This window comes from Triticum urartu, chromosome 6A (genome assembly GCF_056163025.1).
Source record: "Triticum urartu cultivar PI428250 chromosome 6A, HENAU_Tu73, whole genome shotgun sequence".
NCBI lineage: Eukaryota > Viridiplantae > Streptophyta > Magnoliopsida > Poales > Poaceae > Triticum > Triticum urartu.
Window position 1 is genome coordinate 111,153,106 of NC_141878.1, and position 9,437 is coordinate 111,162,542.

Sequence of the window (9,437 nt, forward strand, 5' to 3'; positions counted from 1 at the left end):
ACCTATGGTGCACGCGAGGATGTCCTGGAATGTCAATCTCCACTGCATTGAGTATCCCTAGGTGGCGGTCCGAGATGATGCAAACCTCTCTTTCAGGTCCAATTACCTTGGTCCTCACTAGACTAAGAAACCACTCCCAGTTGTCATTGTTCTCCGCCGACACCAAAGCAAACGCCAATGGAACCAATTTGTCACCACCATCATTAGCCACGACGATCAACAATGTGCCCTTGAACTGGCCGGTCGGAAATGTGCCATCCACGGACATAACCGGCCTACAATGCTTGAAGGCCCTAATGCATGGCTCAAAAGTCCAGAATGCACGTCCAAATATACGAACGTTTGCATCATTGTATGTCCTTGTTCTCATGCCATCTGGCTCCACCATATAGTACATGCCAGGATTTTCTGCCGCCATCGCTTTCAACACCATCGCGAGGCGGTTGTATGATTCTTCCCAACCACCATACAATATCTCAAAGGCAACTTGCTTGGCCTTCCATGCCTTCCCATACTTCACCTCGTACCCAAAAACCTCCTTCACCATCTCCATCAAAGCCCGAATGGGATATGTCGGGAGTATCTTTACGGAGGCTGAAAATCGATATGCAATGAATTTGGAGGTCAATTGACGGTGATCATCCTTTACATTAGCATCATCAATATCCTTGCCACTACATCAATGGTGAAACACGGAACTTGTAATCTTCCATTGTGGCCCGACTTTGACACATCTTGCACGGATAACCCAAGGGCAATGATTCTTGTGTTCCTCACATTTGACCACATAACGCACTTTCGAGTTTGACTTCTCCACAATGAATGGCCGATGAAACTTAACCACGTAGTCCTTGGCCCATATTTGAAGTTCTGTCAAGCTTTCAAAGATTGTTCCTTCACTAACACCATACACACGTGCTTTGGTATCTCGCTTTGAAGTTAACCTTGGTGCAAGAATTTTACTTGTGCCACCATCAACAATCGCCTTATCGGCTAGGCTTAGATCACGAAACAATGATGTCTTGTGACTACGGCCTATTATCTTCTTGAAAGCATTGGCTTCTTTAGCCGTCAAACCATCCTCATCTATTTCTTCATCCAGGCCTTCATCCTCCGAGTCCCACGCATAGGACCTATTGTATGGAATCTCATGGTCCATGTCCTCTTCCATGCAATTTTCCTCAACATCACCAACATAATCGTCATGAAGATAAGCCTCCGATTCATCACCCTCAAACTCACCACCATCCATGTGCAAGTCTTCATTATCAACTTGGTCATTCCCGCCGGGGCTCAAACATTGGGTCATTGGAGGTTGGCTCATTGTTGTGTCATGCACATCCGGAGTGACATGTGTTGAATCTCGAACTGGGCTTCTAACATCATATGAAGATGCACACGGATTCAAATCAATGTGCAACCGAGCACGAACAACCTTTGTGGCAAATAACTCAAATGATTTACCTTGTGAGGCCAACACACTCTCTTTATATGCTTCCCAATGAAACTCGGAGTCAAGAGGCATTATCTTCCAACGAATACGTTGCCCATACCCAACATTATACCTTTCGATTAAGTCTACTCCATCGCTTTATTCCATCCAATTCAACCTTCTTCGAAGCTCAACCAAAACCTCCTCAAGGCTAGGACTTGTGGGAAACACCATCACTACCGATTTCTTCTTTGGGTCACCATACTCCGTGTCTCCCTTCTCAAAGGAGACAAAATTCACATGATGCACATTGACGATCCTCGCCATCTAAAATCATAAACACCAAAATGCATCAACAAAAATAGCAAAATTGGATGACCTAGGGTTTCCCCAAATCCCCATAATGTGGAGATTTCAACCAACAAAAAGGGGAGAATGATGGAGAATACCTTGAGGGGTCGAAGGGAAGGATAATTCACCGATTTGGAGCTCCGATCCACGAAATTTTGTGGGCATTAGATAGGGGCTTGAGTGGGGCGGCCGGCGTGGAGACAGGGAAAAGTGAGGGTTTGTGGAGGGGAAAACGGAGAAGACTCGTTTTGTGGACACAAGGGGCATGGCGCCCTGAGCAAGGGTGTCAGGACCATCAGCACGGCACCCTGGCCTGGGACGCCATGGTGCCATGCCCTGCCAACGTGGCAAGTCACCGCTGACCAATATAGCGCCGTTGACCAAGACGTTACGTTATCTAGCATGACGCCCCGGGTGCGGGTGTCATGCGTATAGGGCCATTTTATGAAATATTTTTAAAATAGAGCCATTTTGTACTGAACTTTGGCCAAAGGGCCAGTTTTGTGATTTTTCACCAGGCTGCGCGTCTTCCCCTGCTCTGCGATTCCTTCCCTCAGAGACTGAAGCCGAGGGCCGGACCTGAACGAAAAGATACCGCTGGCACACAGTCGTCGATCAAGTACAATAACTTTCTACGCGGCTGACCCGTGCCAAGAATACAATATCTGGATCAACAAACCGTGCTTTGCAAAGTGCATCAAACGTACAATAGAACTACAGAAACCCACCAATCTAGGCGAGGCAGTGGTCTACTAACTACCACTACTGGTGCCACATGAACACAATCAAAAGGAAATAAAGGAAAAATGAGAACTAGCTAGCTCAATGATGCGACAACTGATCAATCAGCCAAGATGACATATCTGTTTCGACAAATCGTGCCTCTGCGCCGTGCGTGAAACGGTGAAACCACCAATATAGCCGGTGAACCAATACTGAATTCTGATCATCTAAGATAGCCAAGGCCGTATGAGCACTTACTGCTAGTAGTATGTCATATCAACAAAATCGGGAGGACATCAAGGGAAGCACTATGCACATGCAGGGGGCTTGCTTAGCAGTGGCTGTCACACGTCTGCCGCTACTCGGTCTGTCTCATGCTCTGCACATGCAGGGGGTGAGGTAGTTCTCCCAGAGGTCGTAGCCAGGAAGGTGGGCTCCGGGAGGCCGGCGCAGGCCTGGTGCGAGATGACGACGTCCTCGGCGAAGGAGGCCCAGGCCAGGTACGGGTCGCCGTGGGACCTGGACATGAGCCCCTTGTCGAGCTTGATGGACTTGAACCGGTGGCGTCAGCTGTAGAGCCGCGCCCCCATGATGAGCTTGGCGAAGTTGCCGCCGTGCGTCATCACGGACTAATCCGACTTGAGGCACACCAGGAAGTCCAGCACCGCCAGGCTCGTCACGTGCTTCCGGAAGTGCTCCATCTCCGTCGTGCTCGCCAGCTCCTCCTTGGTCACCTGCAGTATATATGCAAAGTTTATGTCTATCGCGGCAAATGCATTCAGCGAGAAGAAGAGCAGGAAATGAATATATCTGTTTCGCCCCTCCTCGTGTCCAGAAGTGGATCCCCGCTTCGAAACCGGGCATTTAGCACAGCTAGACTCTTGATTTCTAGACTCGAGCAATAACCGTAGGACAATAGTCGGGCAATACTCACCAAGTGGAGGAGCATGTTCCTGAGGGAAGCCATCCTGTTTTTGCCGCCATACACTAGCCCTGATGCAACGTATATCTGGGTTTCTCTTGTGCATCCCAGTGCTGGCAGGATCACAGTTATCTCACCAGGCTCAAGGGGGCAACACGTTCTTTTCTCTTTTGCAGTGCTAATGGCCACAGGTGAGATCCATTCTGCGTCAGGATAACAACATCAAAAACTATTAGAAAGCTATGTTGTGGGCATCACTTCGAAGTTCGATGAGATGGCTGCAATTTCAGAACTGTTAAAAAACTGAAATTTGAGATGACCTTAAAGTGCCGTGACCATTCTTTCTGTGTATCAGCTGCCATCATCACTTTCTCGTCACGTGTTCCAGCAAAATCACAAAAGGACAGGCCCGCCATTCCTTTCTCATATCTCAGATGAAGGGCCCTTTAGAAGAAGTGGCAATTACTTGATCATCAAATAAGCATTCCCTCATCAATGAACTCCAAAGAGATTGAATAGAAGAGATTCCCGCTGCCAGTTTGGTTCCTCATCTTTGTTGCCAGCTTATCAGCCATTTCTTCAATATCAGGTAAGAACTTTAAGGCGTGATAATTAACTCTGCATCTTAGTCGGTTAATCTCCATCGGAACATTGTCATACCTGAAATTGAAGGTTTGCATTATATTTATTTCTACTGCTCCATGCACATTAGAGATTTTGTACAACGTAACTTTCACAGCACAAACTAAAAAAAACATTGTTCTCCATACTGTAGCATGGAAGAAGATTGGGCATTTTGGTTAAGACAACAAATTTATGAATAATTACCACAATATAGTTGCATTCAATGGTTGACTTACCCCAACCTGTCGACAAATGGTTTAATAGACATTATTGTCTACTCTTTGATCCTTGGAAGTACATTATCTATACCAATATAAAAAGACACAAATGGGCAGATCCAATTAATCTCGGCCATCAAATCATGTCAATCCAACGACCTAGACTGCTTCAATGTCGAGCGCTCAACACGTTTAGCGTGTAGTTAATTTCATGCCAAATATAGTGCTAATCACATAATAACACGCAAATAATATCCTACTTAATATACGCATGCACTTAATATACTTCCAAATTAACGTGCATTGCACGTACATATTGACTAGTCAATGTAAAACTGTGCAGATGAATACTTTGGGATGTTCTTTACAGTACGCCTGTCATAGACCACATTGCAATACTGTTATATGCAGAACATATTAACACAATGTAGTAGTCATTTGATCCCTAACACATGCCATAAGCAGAAGAGATATTTACATTGAGACAAGAAAGAAAACAAAAAGACAGGTTTACCATGGTGAACATAAGATAAGGTGAGACTGCAGGTAGTGAAAAGAAGTACAGCGACAAGGTGAGACTGCAGGTAGCAATCCCTGAATCTACATTTAACTTCATAAGGAAACCCCAAAAATAGTGTATTTCAAGTATCTCTCCACGAAAAGCAAAAAAGGAAATGTATGTACGCCTGATTCAATTTAATAGGCTTTAAAACTTCCATTCTATGCGGATAGTGGTTAATTTGAGCATTTAATCTCTCAGTCCAGTTGTATTAATTTTGAGACAGAAGCAAGGATGGCCTTCAGGATAAACTGCTTCAGATCAGCAGTATACCTATGATGATGGACCTCAGTCTAAGGGCGGGCGTCAGCCTACTTTCTAACAAAAAAGTATAGCTATGAAGACAACACACAAGATTTACAATACATCAAGATGGACGTAATTTTAGACTTCCCCATACCCATTGAGATAAATTCAACGGAATTAAAAAAATGCCACTGATGACAGAAAATACCAAAATTTTCAATGCCACTAGTATATGCGGTTGCTGTAACGTCAATTTCAGAAAGGTAGTTGTAGTGGCCACTTTGATTCACAAGATTCCAGAGCACACACAGATAGGAAAATTTTAGGATTGCAATGTCAAGCCTTGAATCCTCTAGGATTGATTGCACCAAAGGAAACCATATGTTTTTTTTGGAAGAAGTACTACTCAAGGAAATAATCCTATGAAATAGAGTCTGAAATGAGTTCATAGGAAAAAAATCATATGGATTACAAACCTAAGGCCTCTTTTGGTTCATAGGATAGGATTTATCGTAGGAATAGGAATTTTGTAGGAAATGAGATGACATGTATCTCAAATCCTATGAGTAGGAATAGGAAACGAGATGTCATTTGGTTGACACCAAATGAATTTTTCCATTGAGTCTAGGCTCATTTTTATTTTCCTATGAAATGTGGAGGATAGGAACCAATCCTATGTAGGAATAGGAATCCATTCCTATGAACCAAAGGACTCTAAAGGAAAAAATCCTATAAGAATCCTATCCTCTAAAATTCCTATGAAATTCCTCCAAACCAAAGGAGGCCTAAAATCAAACCCAGATAGGAAAAATCTAAAGATTGCAATCCTCCAAAATTCATACAAAAATCCTTCAAATCATATATGCCCCAAGACTTAAGGCGGGGAGTAAAAGAAAATGCATAACCTACTTTATACTGGTGAAGAGTTCATCTTTTCCTGTGAACCAGTCAGGGATGTCTCGGACAATTCATGCGCTGTCCTTCAGATAGTTTACAAAATGATCCACATCAACGGTATCTTCAAATTTACTGCAGAGAAAACAAATGTCGTTAATAATTTAAATACAATGGCAAACAGCATTTAAATATAGTCGAATCAGGTGATGCTGCAACTAACAGGATTATGACTGCATTATATCCAATATCAATTAGCTCATCATTCGAAACCCAGTATGGGAGTAAGAAACTTTAGACCTACAAAACATGATATTGTAAATTTTCCAGTTTATAAAATTCATATTGAAACTCCACCCAAATGGTATATTCTGTTTCTACTCCCTTCGTCCCGAATTAGTTGACTCGGATTTGTCTAGATACGGATGTATCTAGACAACCGTCCCGAATTAGTTGACTCAGATTTGTCTAGACATTGTAGTAACTAATTCACCAGTGTAGCATCAAGGATGATTTACCCCTGATTAGGATATCCTATAACAATACAATCATAGTTAAGCATGAAGAAGAACAGTGACTTCTGTGAGCAGGTATTTTGATCATTCCAGGAGTAGTATAAGAAGAAAATTATCCTTAAGATGAATCCGATACTCAGACCAGAAGCATATCGGTGTCACATGCCTGCAGAATAACTGACTGGTTCTGCTAGAATAACCATAGTCCATTTTCGAAAAATTCTAGCAGCACACTATCCTCGGTTAACTGACAATTTCATTATAATATCTTTGAAGCGAATTTTGTAAGTAGGACTATCAATTAAAGAACAATATACCAGCAGGGGAATAGACAAGTAGAAGAAGTAACAAGAGAAAGTAGCACTTACGTCTGGTCATTCCATATTTGGTCTTGCTTCAGAACTGGCAAAATAAGTGTTGCTTTCATTATCTTAGCAATTGCAACAGCATTACATATCTGCAGAAACACCAAAGGTTAGAAAGTAACAGATGGGCCTATGTTGTAACTGAAACTCAATTCCAGCTTAGGAAACTTGTTACCACTGCCTACTGCTTAAGAAAATGGCATGATCTTCTTAGGCAGGTACTCCCTCTGTAAAGAAATATAGTGATCTAAACGCTCTTATATTTCTTTACAGAGGGAGTACATAAATAAGTATTAAACAAAAGGAGAATCTAATTTTATTTCTTAAATAAGCAACAGAAGATCATTGCAAAAACATGCTATAAAAAGGAATTATGACAAATATATTGAATGTATAGGCTGATTACGTTTAAGCAACAACCACCATCATAGGAAAAACAATTCTCATGTAACAGCGAGATTCGGAGACTCGGAAGTCGGAACTTTGCTTAAGCAGAGAAAACCATTGCACCACTGAAACAAATATTTAACAATCACACAAAATAAGGTGAGGAAGGCTGGAAAAAAAAGGAGTGCATACATACAGCTATTCATTGCTGGTTCAGTCCACCCTCGGCATGAATAAAAATATACCCAGAGGTTTCGTTCTCACTTCTCAGGTGGGACATCTGCGTTATATACAATGACATAATTATTATCACTTATCACTTATCGGAGCCAAATCATGAAAGGAAACAAATGATTGATGTAAAAGGCAGAAGTGATTTTTTTTGACCAAAAAGTTGACGTATATAACAGAGGGTGCACATCTCTCCACTTTCTTGCAGCGAAACACTATGGTTCTACGGGGAAATATCACAAAAACATGGCTAGAATATGTCATAAGAACTTGCATTGCACCTTACATAGAAAGTATTCCATGCTCTCACTCACATTGCTAACAGAAGTCTATGAATGAGAAGTGCATTACTCCCTCTGTAAACTAATATAAGAGCGTTTAGATCACTATTTTAGTACTCTAAACGCTCTTATATTAGTTTACATAGGGAGTACAATTTTAGCCCCACATTAATGTTGGCAATATTTCATAGCAATAAGATGGATTCAGTTCCCATATGTAAGTCATAAATCTGCAACCTTATATGGAAATGAAAGTATGGAACTATGGGACACAATTCGACTCTCAAAGAACACCGTAGTTCAGGTTTAAGCCACCCTACCAAAGTTCGCACATCACAGTAATCACTAAACATACCAAGAGTTAAAATAATTGCCATAAATCTAGGTTGTATGGTAAGGAATAAGTGACCTCACAGTGACTGAGTACAGCAAGGCTAAAAGTGAATGGTGCAGCATATGCTACTACATTTTTTGTCTTTCAAGTAATGTCAATGCTGGACTTGCGTGAGGGCTCAAGGCTCATCGCTTCGACCCTCTGCGCAGGGCTTCCAGGACGCGGTGGCAGCAGGTGGGTTCTCCCACAGTGAGAGAGGCTCCTTCGTCTGTGCCCAATACAATTGAATTCATCAGAACAGAAGTTTCTCACGTGAACAAGAATCGCGGGAATGGTTGCCGAGATCAGATCAGGAGCACTTCACCTGAGGGCAATGCAGCGTGATCCCCTCCTTCTGGCACAAGTAGGGCGTGTTCTGGATAAACAAACAAAAATGCAAGTGCTAGGTTGGGATTCTGAAGAAACCGAGTGTAGAGGAAGAGGAACTCACGAAGCGGGACCAGAAGGAGGGCGCGGAGAAGAGGGCCGCGAGCAGGAGGAGCGCGAGGACGGCGAGCAAGATCCGGTAGGAGAGGGGGGCGGTGGGGGGCCTGGGGTCCTCGAGGGCGAGGAGGGAGCGAAGGGGGGACGGAAGGAGCTGCTTGTGGTGATGGTGGTGCGGGAGGAGAGGTGAGGAGCGGCGGGCGTCTTTGCCGTCGTCGTTGTCGTCGCGACCGCGGGCGGCGGAGGTGGAAGCGAATGGGGAGGATGCGGCGGACGCGGCGGAGTCGCGCTTTGCTGGGGAGTTGGATGCGCGGGCGGCCGCCGCCGCCGTCGCTTCCGCCGGCGGCGCGGTGCTAGACGAGAGTGGGAGTGTACCTTCTTTTTTTTTTTTTGAACCTGGAACAATTCATTCCAAACCTAGACCCGCACAGCCATATCGCCGGCGACCATAGCAGAGATAAAGTCTGGAGCCTGATCAATCCAGGAGAGATCAACAGCTCCGGCCCTGAAGCTGTAAGCAGCTAGTTCATGGGCAGCCTTATTGCAATCTCGAGTACAAAAACTGAATTTAAATGACTCAAAGTTTGCATGGCACAAACTGCGCGTCTCCCGTAGAAGAACACCAACCAACAACCAACGCTCGTTCATACTTATCAGTCTGCAGCGCCTTCACCAGAACTTGGCAATCGGACTCCAGCACCAGCCTATGGACGCCCAGCTCGGCGCTCGCTTTCGCCAGCGCCTCCGCATGTTCAAGGGTGCCCGCTTTTGTCGCCAAGAAAACACCCTGGTCATCACGAATCACACAACCCCAGGCACCCCGTCCTGACTCCTCACAAAAAGCTGAATCAAAATTTACCTTGACTGAATCT

General features: G+C 43.9%; 1 pseudogene across 1 annotated transcript; it reads right to left on the reverse strand.

Moving 5' to 3' along the window:
• Window positions 1-2,449: 2,449 nt before the first annotated feature.
• On the reverse strand, window positions 2,450-8,971 carry LOC147964333 (protein PECTIC ARABINOGALACTAN SYNTHESIS-RELATED-like; annotated as a pseudogene). The gene is made up of 12 exons (XR_015609233.1): window positions 8,573-8,971; window positions 8,447-8,497; window positions 8,249-8,350; window positions 7,433-7,516; window positions 6,853-6,941; window positions 5,985-6,104; window positions 4,584-4,645; window positions 4,289-4,355; window positions 3,930-4,088; window positions 3,749-3,872; window positions 3,441-3,631; window positions 2,450-3,240 (listed from the first exon to the last, which is right to left on the reverse strand). The product of XR_015609233.1 is annotated as a protein PECTIC ARABINOGALACTAN SYNTHESIS-RELATED-like (transcript).
• Window positions 8,972-9,437: the final 466 nt, after the last annotated feature.